The sequence below is a fragment of the Oncorhynchus mykiss genome, chromosome 27 (genome assembly GCF_013265735.2).
Source record: "Oncorhynchus mykiss isolate Arlee chromosome 27, USDA_OmykA_1.1, whole genome shotgun sequence".
In the NCBI taxonomy this organism is placed as follows: Eukaryota; Metazoa; Chordata; class Actinopteri; order Salmoniformes; family Salmonidae; genus Oncorhynchus; species Oncorhynchus mykiss.
The window spans coordinates 21,086,176-21,103,124 of NC_048591.1; the positions used below are offsets into that span (position 1 = coordinate 21,086,176).

The following is a 16,949-nucleotide window of genomic DNA, read 5'->3' on the forward strand; positions in this document are numbered from 1 at the left end:
GTGGGGTGGTCAGTCCTCTTCTGACTGTGCCGGGTGGAGATTATAACAGGACATGGCCAAGATGTTCAAATGTTCATAAATGACCAGCATGGTCCAATAATAATAAGGCAGAAAAGTTGAAACTGGAGCAGCAGCACGGCCAGGGGACTGGGGACAGCAAGGAGTCATCATGTCAGGTAGTCCTGAGGCATGGTCCTAGGGCTCAGGTCCTCCGAGAGAGTGAAAGAAAGAGAGAAAGAGAGAATTAGAGAGAGCACACAAATTGGCCTTGATATGTTCTTCAAAAGAGAGATCAGGGTCCAGAGTAATGCCGAGGTCCTTCACAGTTTTATATGAGACACACCAATGTGTTGGAGGAAACACAGTGCACCTGCCAACCTTGGTTAGCGCGCACTGCGCCCGGCGTCGCTGGTGTGTGATGAGACAAGGACATCCCTACCGTCCAACCCCTCCCTAACCCGGGTGACCTCCCGGTCGGTTACGACAGAGCCTGGGCATGAACCCAGAGTCTCTGATGGCACAGTTGGCGCTGCAGTACAGCGCCCTTAACCACTGCTCCACCCAGGAGGCCCTTTTGTCTTTGTTTTAGTATGGTCAGGGCGTGAGTTGGGGTGGGCAGTCTATGTTCTTTTTTATATGAATTGGGATTTCTGAGTTTGGCCTGGTATGGTTCTCAATCAGAGGCAGCTGTCAATCGTTGTCCCTGATTGAGAACCATACTTAGTTAGCCTGTTTTCACCCTTGAGTTGTGGGTGATTATTTTCTGTATCCTGTGTTAGTGGTTTCACCAAGGGGACTGGGTTGGTTGGTTGGTTGGTTGGTTGGTTGGTTGGTTGGTTGGTTGGTTGGTTGGTTGGTTGGTTGGTTGGTTGTACTTTTGTTATTTTGTATTTCAGTGTTCAGTTTGATTAATTAAATATTAACATCATGAACACATACCACGCTGAGCTTTGGTCCTCACCTTCTTCCATTACAGACGAGCGTTACAATTATATTTTAATGACCAGGTAACTAAAAGATCTATGATGTTTGTTCAACTTGGAGGGAAACAGTGATGAGCAGGTAGGAAGGACTGTGTGGTCCTGCTTTTATAAGCATATGGAAATGAAAGGTCGTTTTTTTATTTTTTTTAGGCCAAACAACCTTGCAGAAGCAGACAGAGGTCTGTCTGGAAATAATGGTGAGTTTACCAATTATCAGGAAACAGTTGTGTGTGTGTGTGTGTGATAGGATATATATCCTATCTATCTCTCTCAAACCAATATTTGGCAAGACATGGATTCTTATAAAGCACTTTTTTTTCACCTGGAACTGCATTATGAATTCATGATAAATTCCTATGGTATTCCTCAAATCTAATTCATGAGAAGGTTTATGCTTGATCATTGAGATTTGATCTTCCCTCATATTCAGGAGAAATGTTAGATCTGGTGGCAGTAAATGAACAATCTTTTCCAAACTTCACTCCAAGACGATCTGACCATGTGCATCTAACTCATATATATCCTAGTGTGAACAACTACCTCACTCAAGGTAAGGGGCATGGGAACTTCAATAAGCACATACAGTACAGCCAGAAGAATAGCTGTGTACTTAACAATCTTTGTCAGAATTATGTGACACAATATACAGTACCCGTCAAGTCTGGACACACCTACTCATTCAAGGGTTTTTCTTTATTTTATTATGTTCTACACTGTAGAATAGTAGTGAAGACATCAAAACTATGAAATAACACATGGAATCATGTAGTAACCAAAAAAGAGTTGAACATATCAAAATATATTTGAGATCTGAGATTCTTCAAAGTATCCACCCTTTGCCATGATGACAGCTTTACACACTCTTGACATTCTCTCAACCAGCATTTTAAAAAACATTTTTTTAATTGAACCTTTATTTAACTGGGCAAGTCAGTTAAGAACAAATTCTTATTTTCAATGACGGCTTACGAAAAGGGCAAAAGGCCTCCCGCGGGGACGGGTGCTGGGATTTTTTATTTAAAAAAAATGAAATATTGGACAAAACACACAGCACGACAAGAGACAACACAACACTACATAAAGAGAGACCTAAGACAACAACATAGCAAGGCAGCAACACATGACAACACAACATGGTAGCAACACAACATGGTAGCAGCACAAAACATGGTACAAACATTATTGGGCAAAGTCAACAGCATAAAGGCAAGAATGTAGAGACAACAATACATCATACAAAGCAGCCACAACTGTCAGTGTCTATGACTGAGTCTTTGAATGACGAGATGGAGATAAAACTGTCCAGTTTGAGTGTCTGTTGCTGGTAGTCACCTGGTTCATTATGTAGTCACCTGGAATAAATTTCAACGAACAGGTGTGCCTTGTTAAAAGTTAATTTGTGGAATTTCTTTCCTTCTTAATGCATCTGAGACAATCAGTTGTGTTGTGACATGGTAGGGGTGGTATACAGAAGATAGCCCTATTTGGTAAAAGACCAAGTTAATATTATTGGAAGAACAGTTCAAATAAGCATAGAGAAACAACAGTCCATTACTTTAAGACATGAAGGTCAGTCAAACTCGAACATTTCAAGAACTTTAAAGGTTCCTTAATAAGAAGAGACTTGCTTGGGCCAAGAAACACGAGCAATGGACATTAGACAGGTGGAAATCTGTCCTTTGGTCTGAGTCCAAATTGGAGATGTTTGGTTCCAACCACCATGTCTTTGTGAGACGCAGAGTAGGTGAACGGATGATCTCTGCATGTGTGGTTCCCACCGTGAAGCAAGGAGGAGGGTGTGTTATGGTATGGGGGTGCTTTGCTGGTGACACTATGATTTATTTAGAATTCAAGGCATACTTAACCAGCATGGCTACCACAGCATTCTGTAGCAATACGTCCTCCCATCTGGTTTGGGCTTAGTGGGACAATCAATTGTTTTTCAACAGGACAATGGCCCAACACACCTCCAGGCTGTGTAAGGGCTATTTGACCAAGAAGGAGAGTGATGGAGTGCTGCATCAGATGACCTGGCCTCCACAATCAAACGACCTCAACCCACTTGAGATGGTTTGGGATGAGTTGGACCGCAGAGTCAGCCAATAAGTGCTCAGCATATGTGGGAACTCCTTCAAGACTGTTGGAAAAGCATTAAAGGAGAAGCTGGTTGAGAGAATGCCAAGAGCGTGCCAAGCTGACACAAAGGCTAAGGGTAGCTACTTTGAAGGATGTCAAATATAAAATGTATTGATTTGTTTATAACCCTTTTGGTTACTACATGATTCCATATGTGTTATTTCATAGTTTTGATTTCTTGACTATTATTCTACAATGTAGAAAATAGTCTAAATAAATAAAACCCTTGAATGAGTAGATGTGTCCAAACTTTTGACTGGTACTGTACATTCACAGCCAGTTTATTAGGTACACCACCACGGTCATGAAAATTGAACGCTCCTACAGACAGTGAGTCACGTGGCCACCGCTTGCTATATAAAGCAGACAGACAGGCATCGAGGAATTCAGACACTGTTCAATTGAACGATAGAATGGACAAAATGAGTGAACTAAGCAACTTTGAGCTAGAGCGTTGTATGATCATCGGTGCCGAGTGCACCGGTGGCCAGTATCTCAGAAACGGCTGGCCTCCTGGGCTTCACACACCATAGTGTCTAGGGTTTACAGAGAATGGTGCGACAAACACCATCCAGTCAGCGGCAGTCCTGTGGGCAAAAACAGTTTGTTGATGAGAGAGGTCAAAGGAGAATGGCAAGGCCATGCGGGCCACAAATAGAAAAATAACGGGGTAGTACAACAGTGGTAAGCAGAATGGCATCTCAGAACACACAACTTGTTGATCCTTGTTACGGATGGGCTATTGCAGCAGACGACCACACCGGGTTTCACTCCTATCAGCTAAAAACAAGAAGAAGCGGCTCCAGTGGACAAGCGATGACCAACGCTGGATAATAGAGGAGTGGGAAAACATTGCCTGGTCCGACGAATCTCGGTTCCTGTTGCGTCATGCTGATGACAGTCAGGATTTGGCATAAGCAGCATGAGTCCATGGACCCATCCTGCCTGGTACAGGCTGGTGGTGGTGGTGTACTGGTGTGGGGAATGTTTTCCTGGCACATGTTAGGGCCTTTGATACCAATTGAGCAACAATGTTTCCGACATTTTGTATAATCCATGCCCCGAAGAATTCCGGCTGTTTTGGAGGCAAAGGCGGGTCTGACCCGGTACTATATACCTATGTACCTAATAAACTGACCAGTGAGTGTAATTAGCTATGCTTTTCATCTTCAGGTGTTGGAGCTGTCCAGACTGCAGTACAAATAACTAAAGCAGTTGTATGTCATGGTAAATGAGAAGCATTTGATCAAGCATGATTGACCCCCCCAAAAAAACATTTTGCCCAATGTCTGCACTATTTCCTATGCATTCTTCTTAAATGTAGTTAACATAGTTTATATGAGAAGGTATTATGCTGTACCAGATTTGTGTTTGATCATCAAGCTTTTTCATCTCCCCTCCAGAAATAGTGGATCTGGTGGCAGTAGAAGAACAATCCTTTCCAAACTTCACTCCAAGACCTTCTCACCATGTGCATCTACCTCATATACATCCTACTGTGACCAACTATCTCACTCAAGGTCAAGGGCATGGCTCACTACAACAAGGTACATACAGCCACAACAATATCTGTGCTCTAAATAAACAATCATTGACCTATAACTGTTACTACGAATGATGCCTGAAATATCTAAACATATAGTAAACCAAATGACTTAATCATTTGTGCTGTTATACAATCCAATACAGAGAAGCCAAATGGTCCACTGAGCAATCAGTCCAAATTATGTCAAGCAATATATGTAGCTAAACTCTGCATTTTCATTAGCTTTGACGCTGTCCAGAGAACAAATAACTAAAGCCAACCTGCTATGTCTGGTTGCATGTCTTGTTAGATATGGAGCCCTCAGGACTGATCGAGCGTTGGTATGAAGAATCGAACACGGTGGACGATGACAAACAGGATCGGGAGGAATACTGAGCTAACGTGGCATGATGTTGTCTGAGCATCAGAATAACGTAACATCACAGACAGCAAAATTATGTTAATCAGCAAAGGGGGTCATGAAGTTAAACATTTGACCTTAGCAAACACATACTGTAACCTTCCTGTTTGCTTTGCTTCCAGCTCCTGTGTTTGTATTGTACAGTTTAACGTTCCTGTAAATAATTAAACAACTATTGTAAGTTTAATAAAGAACAAAAATGTGAATGTTTTGTCCCTCTGGTTCCTAGGAATAGCTGTCAGTAGATCTGTAAAGTAATTTGATCATTTTACTCACCACCCCTAATAACTCTTGCCAAACATGATGTTTATTCATAAGTAAACAGTTAACAGCATATACAGTTGGAGTCGGAAGTTTACATACACTTGAGACAAATACATTTAAACTCAGTTTTTCACAATTCCTGACATTTAGTCCTAGTAAAAATACCCTGTCTTAGGTCAGTTAGGATCACTACTTTATTTTAAGAATGTGAAATGTCAGAATAATAGTAGAGAGATTATTTATTTCAGCTTTTATTTATTTCATCACATTCCCAGTGGGTCAGAAGTTTACATACATTCAATTAGTATTTGCCTTTAAATTGTTTAACTTGCGTCAAATGTTTTGGGTAGCCTTCCACAAGCTTCCCACAATAAGTTAGGTGAATTTTGGCCCATTCCTCCTGACAGAGCTGGTGTAACTGAGTCAGGTTTGAGGGAAAAACTATTGTTTTTACAGATGAACGTGGTACCTTCAGGCGCTTGGAAATTGCTCCCAAGGATGAACCAGACTTATGGAGGTCTACACATTTTTTTCTGAGGTCTTGGCTGATTTCTTTTGATTTTCCCATGATGTCAAGCAAGTTGGAAGTTGGAAGGTAGGCCTTGAACTACATCCACAGGTACACCTCCAATTGACTCAAATTATGTCAATTAGCCTATCAGAAGCATCTAAAGCCATGACATAATTTTCTGGAATTTTCCAAGCTGTTTAAAGGCACAGTCAACTTGGTGTATGTAAACTTCTGACCCACTGGAATTGTGATACAGTGAATTATAAGTGAAATAATCTGTCTGTAAACAATTGTTGGAAAAATGATTGTGCACAAAGTAGATGTCCTAACCGACCTCCCAAAACTTTAGTTTGTTAACAAGAAATTTGTGGAGTGGTTGAAAAATGAGTTTTAATGACTCCAACCTAAGTGTATGTAAACTTCCAACTTCAACTGTAGCTATTCTGGATACCAGTCTGTTTAGCTATCATTCCACTCTTTGCAACTAACATACAGCATATGACACTGAATACAAGGAGTAGAATGTTAGCTAAACAGATTGGTACCTAGGCTAGCATATTGCATTATACGTCAGACGATTGTGAAATAGCAGACTCGGGCATAATGCAATGTCAGTGTGGGTCTAGAGTACAACTTCAGGGGAAAGGAGGGGAGCCTCTCACGCTAAACCTGGGTCTTTATTTAGCTTTTGAGTGAGTTTGAGCGTGAGCATGTTCGTTAGACCACCACTGTGCTGTGCCATTTTCTCATTTGACTTCAAGAGTGGCGAGAACAAGAATGGTCACATAAAGCTTGACAAGTAGTTCCCGCCAAGGGAGTTAGTTGGAGTTAGTTATGTATGTTAACTTAATATGAATAGTTTCCCATGGCTTCTTATTGACATTATAACAAATACGTGGAGTCTTACCAATCAAGTCAAATTAAACAATTAATGATGATCAGCAAAATGTTGGTGGATCCACAGTTCTCCTCTGCTCCCACAATCATAGTCTATACAACCCAGTTTCTTTTAAATAACAAAGTAAGCCTAAAACCCGTTTGTTTCTCAATAATGCTGACCATAGTAGTTTACTTCTGAACAAGTTTCATTTCCTCTTGTAAAATAACTAGCTACAGATTTAACTCAATCATTACATGAATGGGAACTAAGCAGCATCGCACAGAGCACAGTCTATGTTATAAAACCAGAACATATTTTTGGCAAGAGTTAATTAGTGCAGTATTACCTATGTAGGCCTTTGAACATGCCTTCCAGGTTTTTATATATCGATCTATGAAGGAGGACACTAAAACAGGTTTTAGTTGGAAGAATACTTTTTCAAAAGCTCCCTGACAGCATATTAAGCCTTTATTTGACTTTGGAATTGGACAATGAACAACATTTGGCACAGTAAGTAACTTATACAAGGATTCATGTCAATGAGACTAAGTTTTCAGACGGGAACAACCCCACGGTAAGGAAGCGATTGTATTGCATGGTTTCAATCAGTTTCATCTTGAATATTCAAAATACTGAAATTTCTTCCAAAAATACACTGTTTATTCTTTAGTTACTAAAAACGAATACAAAGAGTTATGATTATGTAAATGAGGCACAGTGGCGCCAAACGTACAGTCACAGTACTTACGTAGGTTAGTGGGCGGAACCTTTCTTCATCCACAAACAATGACTGCAAACATGACGATAAAACATTTTGATGCCGAAAAGGTAGTGTTTCGTGTTTAAAACTCTTCTTCTTTTTTTTTTCTCTATACATATGGAAATGAAGAATGTTAATCTACATTAAACATAGACTATGTGCATACATGCGTGTAGATTTTTGGCAAGATAGAGGTCAACAACATATTGTGTGTGCTATGCTACTCAACAAGTGCAATATAATTACGTAACTGTATATAATTTTTTCTATAATTTCACAAGATATTTGGTAATTTTGCACAATAGTGTAGATGGGAGATTTGACCAAATTTTAGTCTATAGGGATCATTCGTCCCTCAGGGCATGGCACAGGAAACAGCCTCGGAGACGACAGTCAAAGTCAGTTTTGGTGAGGGTAGCACATGCTGACCTACTACAATATCTATTGAGTTCCAAATGAGTAAACTACAACAATTAAACTATATGATAAAGAAAATGAACTTCTTCACTTTATTATGTTTCATTCAGTACAGTGGTTATTAAAGTTATGAATGCATTTTGTGATATTGCAGACCCAGAGTGAGGCTCCGAATGAGGACAATCCAGGCGTCAGCCCCTCTGAGGTTGAGAATTGTGATGAACGGCATCCTCACCAACCTCTAACGGTATTGGTTTCAACTGCTAAACTACTGAACTGTCCAAGTACTTATCATTGAATTTCAAATGTTACAATAACAAATGAATTGAATGTGTAAATAAATTAGCATATATTTTCTGTAACATCAAATAACTGGCTATGACTATTTTTCTAGATCTCACAACAATGTGAAGAAAACCCATTTGCTTTCAATATAGAAGTGTATTATGAAAATCTGCACTTTCCTCGGAAGAGGTGTACTCCATTTAACATCCCAGCCATGTGAGTTGTCTGTGTATTTGTTTTATGACTGGAATTAACCAAAAATGTATAAATGAACTAATGTTTTATACCAAGGTCTACTTTTTTTCTTTTTAGAATTCAGAACAACCATATGGAGTCAACCATGCTTGAAAACAGCAGTGAGTAAACCTAGTGGAATTAAAATAGCCTACTGGGGTGGCAGGGTAGCCTAGTGGTTAGAGCATTGGACTAGTAATGGAAGGTTGCAAGTTCAAACCCCTGAGCTGACAAGGTACAAATCTGTTGTTCTGAAAATAAGAATGTGTTCTTAACTGACTTGCCTGGTTAAATAAAAAATACTAGAAAGTATTCTGTCTACTAGTATGTCTTAAAAAATATTTAGATTTCAAAATCTTATCAATTGCCCGTGTGAACATTGTATGATATCATATTACATACTGTTATCACTTTACCTTTAATTTCTTCTAATCAACTCACAACAACAGTGGTCCCATTTCAGACTGGGGTGGCTGCTGTGAATATACCTCCTCATCTAGGCTTCATCGCATTAGAACCATCTCCAGACTGTGTCCAGGCAGCTCGACCTCATAACGAAGGCTCTTCGTCACAGCATTCACCTCAACACCAGCTATGTTGATGATGGTAGGGTTTCACTATAGTTGAAAGTATGGTTGCACTAAAGCACAACCATACCTTCTATCAAGCAAGGTGTCTAGTTATAGCTTAAACAGCATGGAGGCACACAGAGCAGCAACATTAATGAACACAAGAATAACCAAATGTGTATTCACAGCTACCGCTACATGAAATGATACCACACAGAAAGCACACCATCATGTTACGACTGACCTATCATAGATCTAAAATTGAGATAAAACTGTGGTGGTGTTTAATATATGCATGGAGTCACTCTCAATTAGACATAAGCAGCTGTCATGTCATGAGGGCTTCTACCCCGTTCAGTCCTGTTGCTTCAGCAGTCAAAACACATCAGAGATAAAGAGATCCATTATCCCTGGAAGAAGAGATGAAGTGAAGGAAAAGGCTGCTTTTTACAGCATTTTCTGCTAATAATATGTATAAAACCGTCACACACTGATCTGTTTCATCTGTCTTTGTGATTGTCTCCACCCCCTCCAGGTGTTGCCCATCTTCCCCATCATCCCCCGTGTATTTATACCTGTGTTCTGTCTGTCTGTTGCCAGTTCGTCTTGTTTGTCAAGCCTGCCAGCGTTTTTCGTCTCATCTACTGCTTCTCCCCAGTCTCTGATTTTGACCCTTGCCTGTCCCATCTCCGAGCCCGCCTGCCTGACCACTCTGCCTGCCCCTGAGCCTGCCTGCCGTCCTGTACCTTTGCCCCACCTCTGGATTACCAACCTCTGCCTGACCTGACCCTGAGCCTGCCTGCCGTCCTGTACCTTTCCTCCACTACTCTGGTTATCGACCCCTGCCTGCCTTGACCTGTCGTTTGCCTGCCCTGTGGCCGTAATAAACATTGTTACTTCGACCGTCTGTATCTGGGTCTTACCTTGGTTCCTGATAAAAACACCAAGAGTGCTTTGGTGGTGGGTCATTCCTACGTTGCGGTGCCTTTTGGACCACATACATTTTGTGAAAAAAAGTATATATTTTTCATTTGTTTTGAATTCGATCAGAAAAAAGACGTTTGACTTTCAGAAAAAGCTCAGGCACTTAAATCCTAATAAATATGGGCATGTTGTTCACACATGGACCATGGAATATTTCCACCTGTTAGGGACAAACACATAACTGTCTGAAAGTGCTATCAATGCATGTATATACATAGATTTAGATGTTCTAAGACATCAGATGTGCCTTACTCTATTGCTTTAATTTACTTCCTTCAAATAATTATATATTTGAAAAAAAAAAATGTTTAACTAGGCAAGTTATTTAACTAGCAACTAAATCAATGATTATTGAGAGAAACGTGTGTTATTTTCAGAACCAAAGCTTCATTTGCGCCACATTCTTCCTAATAAGAGTGAATAACAACAGAATTTGGTCACCATTTTTGCATTTGTAATTGATCCCATCTATCTCTACAAGTTACCACAAAGATATACATAACAGTTGATGGAATTGTTCAATTATGATTTTTAAAACACTGACCTAACAGGGTGGAATGAAGCATAACAGGGTGGAACTAACACCAGTAATGAGCAAAATATTTAAACAATTAAAGATATTTTATGAACTTTGACATCTGTGAAATGTAAAAAAAAATATGTTTTTAATTTAATTTCACTTCATCTTTTTAAAACATTGTCAACCTAAGTTTGTTAAACAACTGAAAAAGAGATTTTTAAAACACGAGTACTGCATTAGAAAAACAAAGCAAGATGTAAAACAATTAGATTGTTTTGAAAATCATTGTTGGTTCAAGTTTAATAACACTAATCAGGCATTTTATGATAAACAGTCCTACTCATTTTGCTCTTAATAATTCTGGGCTCACGGTTCACGCTTAATAAAATGGTTATTCAAAAAGTTTATAAAATATGTTATACATATAAGGATACATGAACCTTTAATAAGTGCCGTCATGTGGGCTTGGCCAGAATGATTTGTTTATTCCATTACGGTGCATGCACTTGACCTGGATGTTATCCTTCTCCACATCTGTTATGATTCCTGGGTATGGCTCATCGTCGTAGGACACCTCACACTAATGACCAATATGCTGAGAGTGAATGGCCTCTGGTCGCCACAGTGTTTCAATGGTGCACACAGATCTTGGCGCCTCGGCAGCTTCTAGAGTTGATCTTGGAGCCTTAGGAGCTTCTAGAGTTGATATTGGAGCCTCAGCAGCTTCTAGAGTTGATATTGGAGACTCAATAGCTTCTAGATTTGATATTGGAGTCTCAACAGCTGCTAAAGTTGCTTCTTTTAACTCAAAGCAGGGACAGGCCATGACCCCCTCATCTATTTTGGCAGGAACTGTCACGTTCTGACCTTTATTTCCTTTGTTTTGTATTTATTTAGTATGGTCAGGGCATGAGTTGGGTGGGCAGTCTATGTTTAATTTTCTATGATTTGGGGATTTCTATGTTTCGGCCTATTATGGTTCTCAATCAGAGGCAGGTGTCATTAGTTGTCTCTGATTGAGAATCATACTTAGATAGCCTGGTTGCGCTGTTTGTTTGTGGGTGATTGTCTATGTTAGTGGCTTGTGTTCAGCACAGGTCTCATTTGTAGCGTCACGGTCGTCATTGGTTTATTGTTTTTGTATAGTGTTGCAGTGTTCGATGTTTTCGTTATTAAAATTCACTATGAACACATACCATGTAGCATTTTGGTCCTCTGATCCTTCTCGCCTCTCCTCTTCAGATGAAGAGGAGGAAGACCGTGACAGGAACATAGTTTTGATGTCTTCACTATTAATCTACAATGTAGAAAACAGTAAAAATATAGAAAAACCTTTGACTGGGTAGGTGTTCTAAAACTTTTACACGGTAGTGTAAATATATATATATATATATATATATATATATATATATATATATATATATATATATATATATATATAGTAAAAAAAAGAAACGTCCTCTCACTGTCAACTGCGTTTATTTTCAGCAAAATTAACATTTGTAAATAGTTGTATGAACATAACAAAATTCAACAACTGAGACATAAACTGAACAAGTTAAACAGACATGTGACTAACAGAAATTTAATAATGTGTCCCTGAACAAAGGGGGTCAAAATCAAAAGTAACAGTCAGTATTTGGTGTGGCCACGAGCTGCATTAAGTTACTGCAGTGCATCTCCTCCTCATGAACTGCACCAGATTTGCCAGTTCTTGCTGTGAGATGTTACCCTCCCTCTTCCACCAAGGCACCTGCAAGTTCCCGGACATTTCTGGGGGGAATGGCCCTAGCGTGCTCAATGGGATTAAGATCCAGGCTCTTTGCTGGCAATGGCAGAACACTGACATTCCTTTCTTGCAGGAAATCACGCACAGAACGAGCAGTATGGCTGGTGGCATTGTCATGCTGGACGGTCATGTCAGGATAAGCCTGCAGGAAGGGTACCACCTGAGGGAGGAGGATGTCTTCCCTGTAACGCACAGCGTTGAGATTGCCTGCAATGACAACAAGCTCAGTCCGATGATGCTGTGACACACTGCCCCAGACCATGACGGACCCTCCACCTCCAAATTGATCCAGCTCCAGAGTACAAGCCTTGGTGTAACGCTCATTCCTTCGACGATAAACGTGAATCCGACCATCACCCCTGGTGAGACAAAACCTTGATTTGTCAGTGAAGAGCACTTTTTGCCAGTTCTGTCTGGTCCAGCGACGGTGGGTTTGTGCCCATAGGCGATGTTGTTTCCGGTGATGTCTTGTGGGGACCTGCCTTACAACAGGCCTACAAGCCCTCAGTCCAACCTCTCTCAGCCTATTGAGCACTGATGGAGGGATTGTGTGTTCCTGGTATAACTCGGGCAGTTGTTGTTGACATCCTGTACCTGTCCCGCAGGTATGATGTTTGGATGTACAGATCCTGTGCAGGTGTTGTTACATGTGGTCTGAAGCTGCAAGGACAATCACCTACACCGTCCAGTCTCCCTTAGGAGTCTCACAGTAGGAGTCCCTTAGGAGTCTCACAGTACAGACATTGCAATTTATTGCCCTGACCACATCTGCAGTCCTCATGCTTCCTTTCAGCATGCCTAAGGCTTGTTGACGCAGATGAGCAGGGACCCTGGGCATTTTTCTTTTGGTGTTTTCCAGAGTCACTAGAAAGTCCTCTTTAGTGTCCTAAATTTTAATAACTGTGACCTTAATTGCCTACCTTCTGTAAGCTGTTAGTGCCTTAACGACCGTTCCACAGGTGCATGTTCATTAATTGTTTATGGTTCATTGAACAAGCATGCAAAACAGTGTTTAAACCCTTTACAATGAAGATCTGTGAAGTTATTTGGATGTTTACGAATTATCTTTGAAAGACAGGGTCCTGAAAAAAGGACGTTTCTTTTTTTGATGAGTTTATATACACTACCGTTCAAAAGTTTTGGGCCACTTAGAAATGTCCTTGTTTTTGGAGAAAAAAAACTATTTTTTTTGTCCATTAAAATAACATCAAATTGATCAGCAATACAGTGTAGACATTGTTAATGTTGTAAATGACTATTGTAGCTGGAAACGGCAGATTTTTTGGGAATATCTACATAGGCATACAGAGGCCCATTATCAGCAACCATAACTCCTGTGTTCTAATGGTACGTTGTGTTAGCTAATTCATGTTTATCATTTTAAAAGGCTAATTGATCATTAGAAAACACTTTTGCAATTATATTAGCACAGCTGAACTGTTGTTTTGATTAAAGAAGCAATAAAACGGGCCTTCTTCAGACTAATTGAGTTTCTAGATCATCGGCATTTGTGGGTTTGATTACAGGCTCAAAATGGCCAGAAACAAAGAACTTTGTCCCTGAAACTCATCAGTCTATTCTTGTTCTGAGAAATGAAGGCTATTCCATGTGAGACATTACCAAGAAACTGAAGATCTCGTACAACACTGTGTACTACTCCCTTCACAGAACAGCGCAAACTGGCTCTAACCAGAATAGAAAGAGGAGTGGGAGGCCCCGGTGCTCAACTGAGCAAGAGGACAAGTACATTAGAGTGTCTAGTTTGAGAAACAGATGTCTCAAAAGTCCTCAACTGGCAGCTTCATTAAATAGTACCCACAAAACATCAGTCTCAAAGTCAACAGTGAAGAGGCAACTACAGGATGCCATAGCTCTGACTCAGAGATATATAAATATATATATATATGCCTAGTCATTGTAAAGTAATTGGAAACAAATATGTATCTAATTATACTGTACATAACGTAGAAATGTATAATGTAAATGGTGATATATCATCACACACACAAAGGAGGCTGCTGAGGGGAGGGTGGCTCACAATAGTGGCTGGAATAGAGTGAAAGGAATGGTATCAACCACATGTAAAACATGTTTGATGTGTTTGATGCCATTCCATTATTCCGTTTTAGCCATTACTATGAGCCCGTCCTCCCCAATTAAGGTGCCACCAGCAACCTGTGATACACACATATTGTTGCTAATTACATTACTAATTATACATCATAATGACTAAATAAATGTGATATGTAATTGTATATATCACATTTAAGTAAATGTAAATAGGCCTAGTGTAATTAGAAACAAATATGTATCTAAATATACTGTACATAAAATATAAATGCATTATGTAAATGCTAATAAATATTTACATAAGTAAATCCTTTTCTATCTTTTCTGACAAAATGTCCACCCTGATAGGTGTATGTTCCACCCTGTTAGGTGCATACAGTGCATTTGGAAAGTAAACCGACCCCTTGACTTTTTCCATATTTTGTTAGGTTACAGCCTTATTCTAAAATTGATTAAATGTTTTTTTTTCCTCATCAATCTACACACAATACCCCATAATGACAAAGCAAAACCAGATGCTTTAGAAATGTTTGCAAATGTATTTAAAAAAAACAGAAATATTACATTTACATTAGTATTCAGACTCAGTACTTTTTTGAAGCACCTTTGGCAGTGATTGCAGCGTCGAGTCTTCCTGGGTATGATGCTACAAGCTTGGCACACCTGTATTTGGGGAGTTTCTCCCATTCTCCTCTGCAGATCCTCTCAAGCTGTCAGGTTGGATGGTGAGCATCGCTGCACAGCTATTTCCGGGTCTCTCCAGAAATGTTAAATCGGGTTCAAGTCTAGGCTCTGGCTGGGCCACTCAAGGACATTCAGAGACTTGTCTCAAAGCCACTACTGCGTTGTCTTGACTGTGTGCTTAGGGTCGTTGTTCTGTTGGAAGGGGAACCTTCACCCCAGTCTGAGGTCCTGAGCAGGTTTTCATCAAGGATCCCTCTGAACTTTGCTCCGTTAATCTTTCCCTCGATCCCCTGACTAGTTTCCCAGTCCATGCCGCTGAAAAATCAAATCAAATGCTATTGGTCACATACACATGGTTAGCAGATGTTATTGCGAGTGCAGCGAAATGTTTGTGCTTCTAGTGCAGCAATATCTAACAATTCCACAACAAATACCTAATGGAATAAGGAATTGAATGGAATAAGAATATATAAATATATGGATGAGCAATGACAGAGCGGCATAGGCTAATATGCAATAGATGGTAAAGAATACAGTATATACATATGAGATGAGTAATACAATATATGTAAACATTAAAGTGGCATTATTCAAGTGACTAGTGTTCCATTTATTAAAGTGACCAATGATTTCAAGTCTATCTTTTTGACCTTCCCGTGACATCGGGTGCCGTAGGTGTCCTGGAGGGCAGGTAGTTTGCCCCCGGTGATGCGTTGTGCAGACCACACCACCCTCGGTTGTGGGTGGTGCAGTTGCAGTACCATGACAGGATGCTCTCAATTGTGTATCGGTTAAAGTTAGAGTTTTTTTTGGTAATCAAGCCTACTACTGTTGTGTCGTCTGCAAAACATCCCCACAGTATGATGCTGCCACCACACTTCACCGTAGGAATGGTGTCAGGTTTCCTCCAGACATGACAATTGGCATTCAGGCCAAAAAGTTCAATCTTTGTTTCATCAGACCAGAGAATGTTGTTTCTCGTGGTCTGAGAGTCCTTTAAGTGCCTTTACAGAGGAGTGGCTTCCATCTGGCTACTCTACCATAAAGGCCTGATTGGTGGAGTGCTGCAGAGATGGTTCTCCCATCTCCACAGAGGAACTCTGGAGCTCTTTCAGAGTGACCATCAGGTCCTTGGTCACCTCCCTGACCAAGGCCCTTCTCCCCCGAATGCTGTTTGGCCAGGCAGCCAGCTCTAGGAAGAGCGTTGGTGGTTCCAAACTTCTTCCATTTAAAAATGATGGAGGCCTCTGTGTTCTGGGGGACTTTCAATGCTGCAGACATATTTTTAGTACCCTTCCCCAGATCTGTGCCTCGTCACAATCCAGCCTCTGCGCTCTACGGACAATTCCTTTGACCACATGGCTGGGGTTTTTTCTCTGACATGCACTGCCAACTGTGGGACCTTATATAGACAATGTCCAATCAATTAAATTTACCACAGGTGGACTCCAATCAACTTAACAGGATGGAAATTTGGAGGCTAAGTTAGCCATAGCACTGTGAGTGATCAAGATCCAGCTAGCATAATGGGGAACACTTGAAGAGAATTTAAACTTTTATGTCAAACATAATTTGCCTAGTTAAATAAAGGTCAAATAACAAATACAAATATTTTGAAATTCAAAATTTTTATAACATGTTCATCTAATGTGGACTAACAGGGTGGAAATGTAAGAGTGAGACATACTGACTAACATCATGAAACATTAAAATATAGATTAAAATCGGGTGTTGATAATTGACACTTCCTGAACGTGATATCATTGTGGGAAGGGGCTGTTTTTTAAAGGAGTATTACTGCAAACTAACAGGGTGGAAAGTGACATCAGGGACACACAGGAAGAAATAATACTAATAATAATAATAATGAGAGAATTTTTTTTTATAGATGACAGATATTTTACGTAGGACTACAAA

The 16,949-nt window shown here is 40.1% G+C and overlaps 1 long non-coding RNA gene across 1 annotated transcript; it reads left to right on the forward strand.

The window, feature by feature from the left end:
• Positions 1–6,930: 6,930 nt before the first annotated feature.
• On the forward strand, positions 6,931–11,432 carry LOC110507758. The gene is made up of 6 exons (XR_002471180.2): positions 6,931–7,230; positions 8,052–8,144; positions 8,292–8,398; positions 8,495–8,538; positions 8,880–9,022; positions 9,521–11,432. It is a non-coding gene; the product is annotated as an uncharacterized LOC110507758 (long non-coding RNA).
• The last annotated feature ends 5,517 nt before the right edge of the window (positions 11,433–16,949 follow it).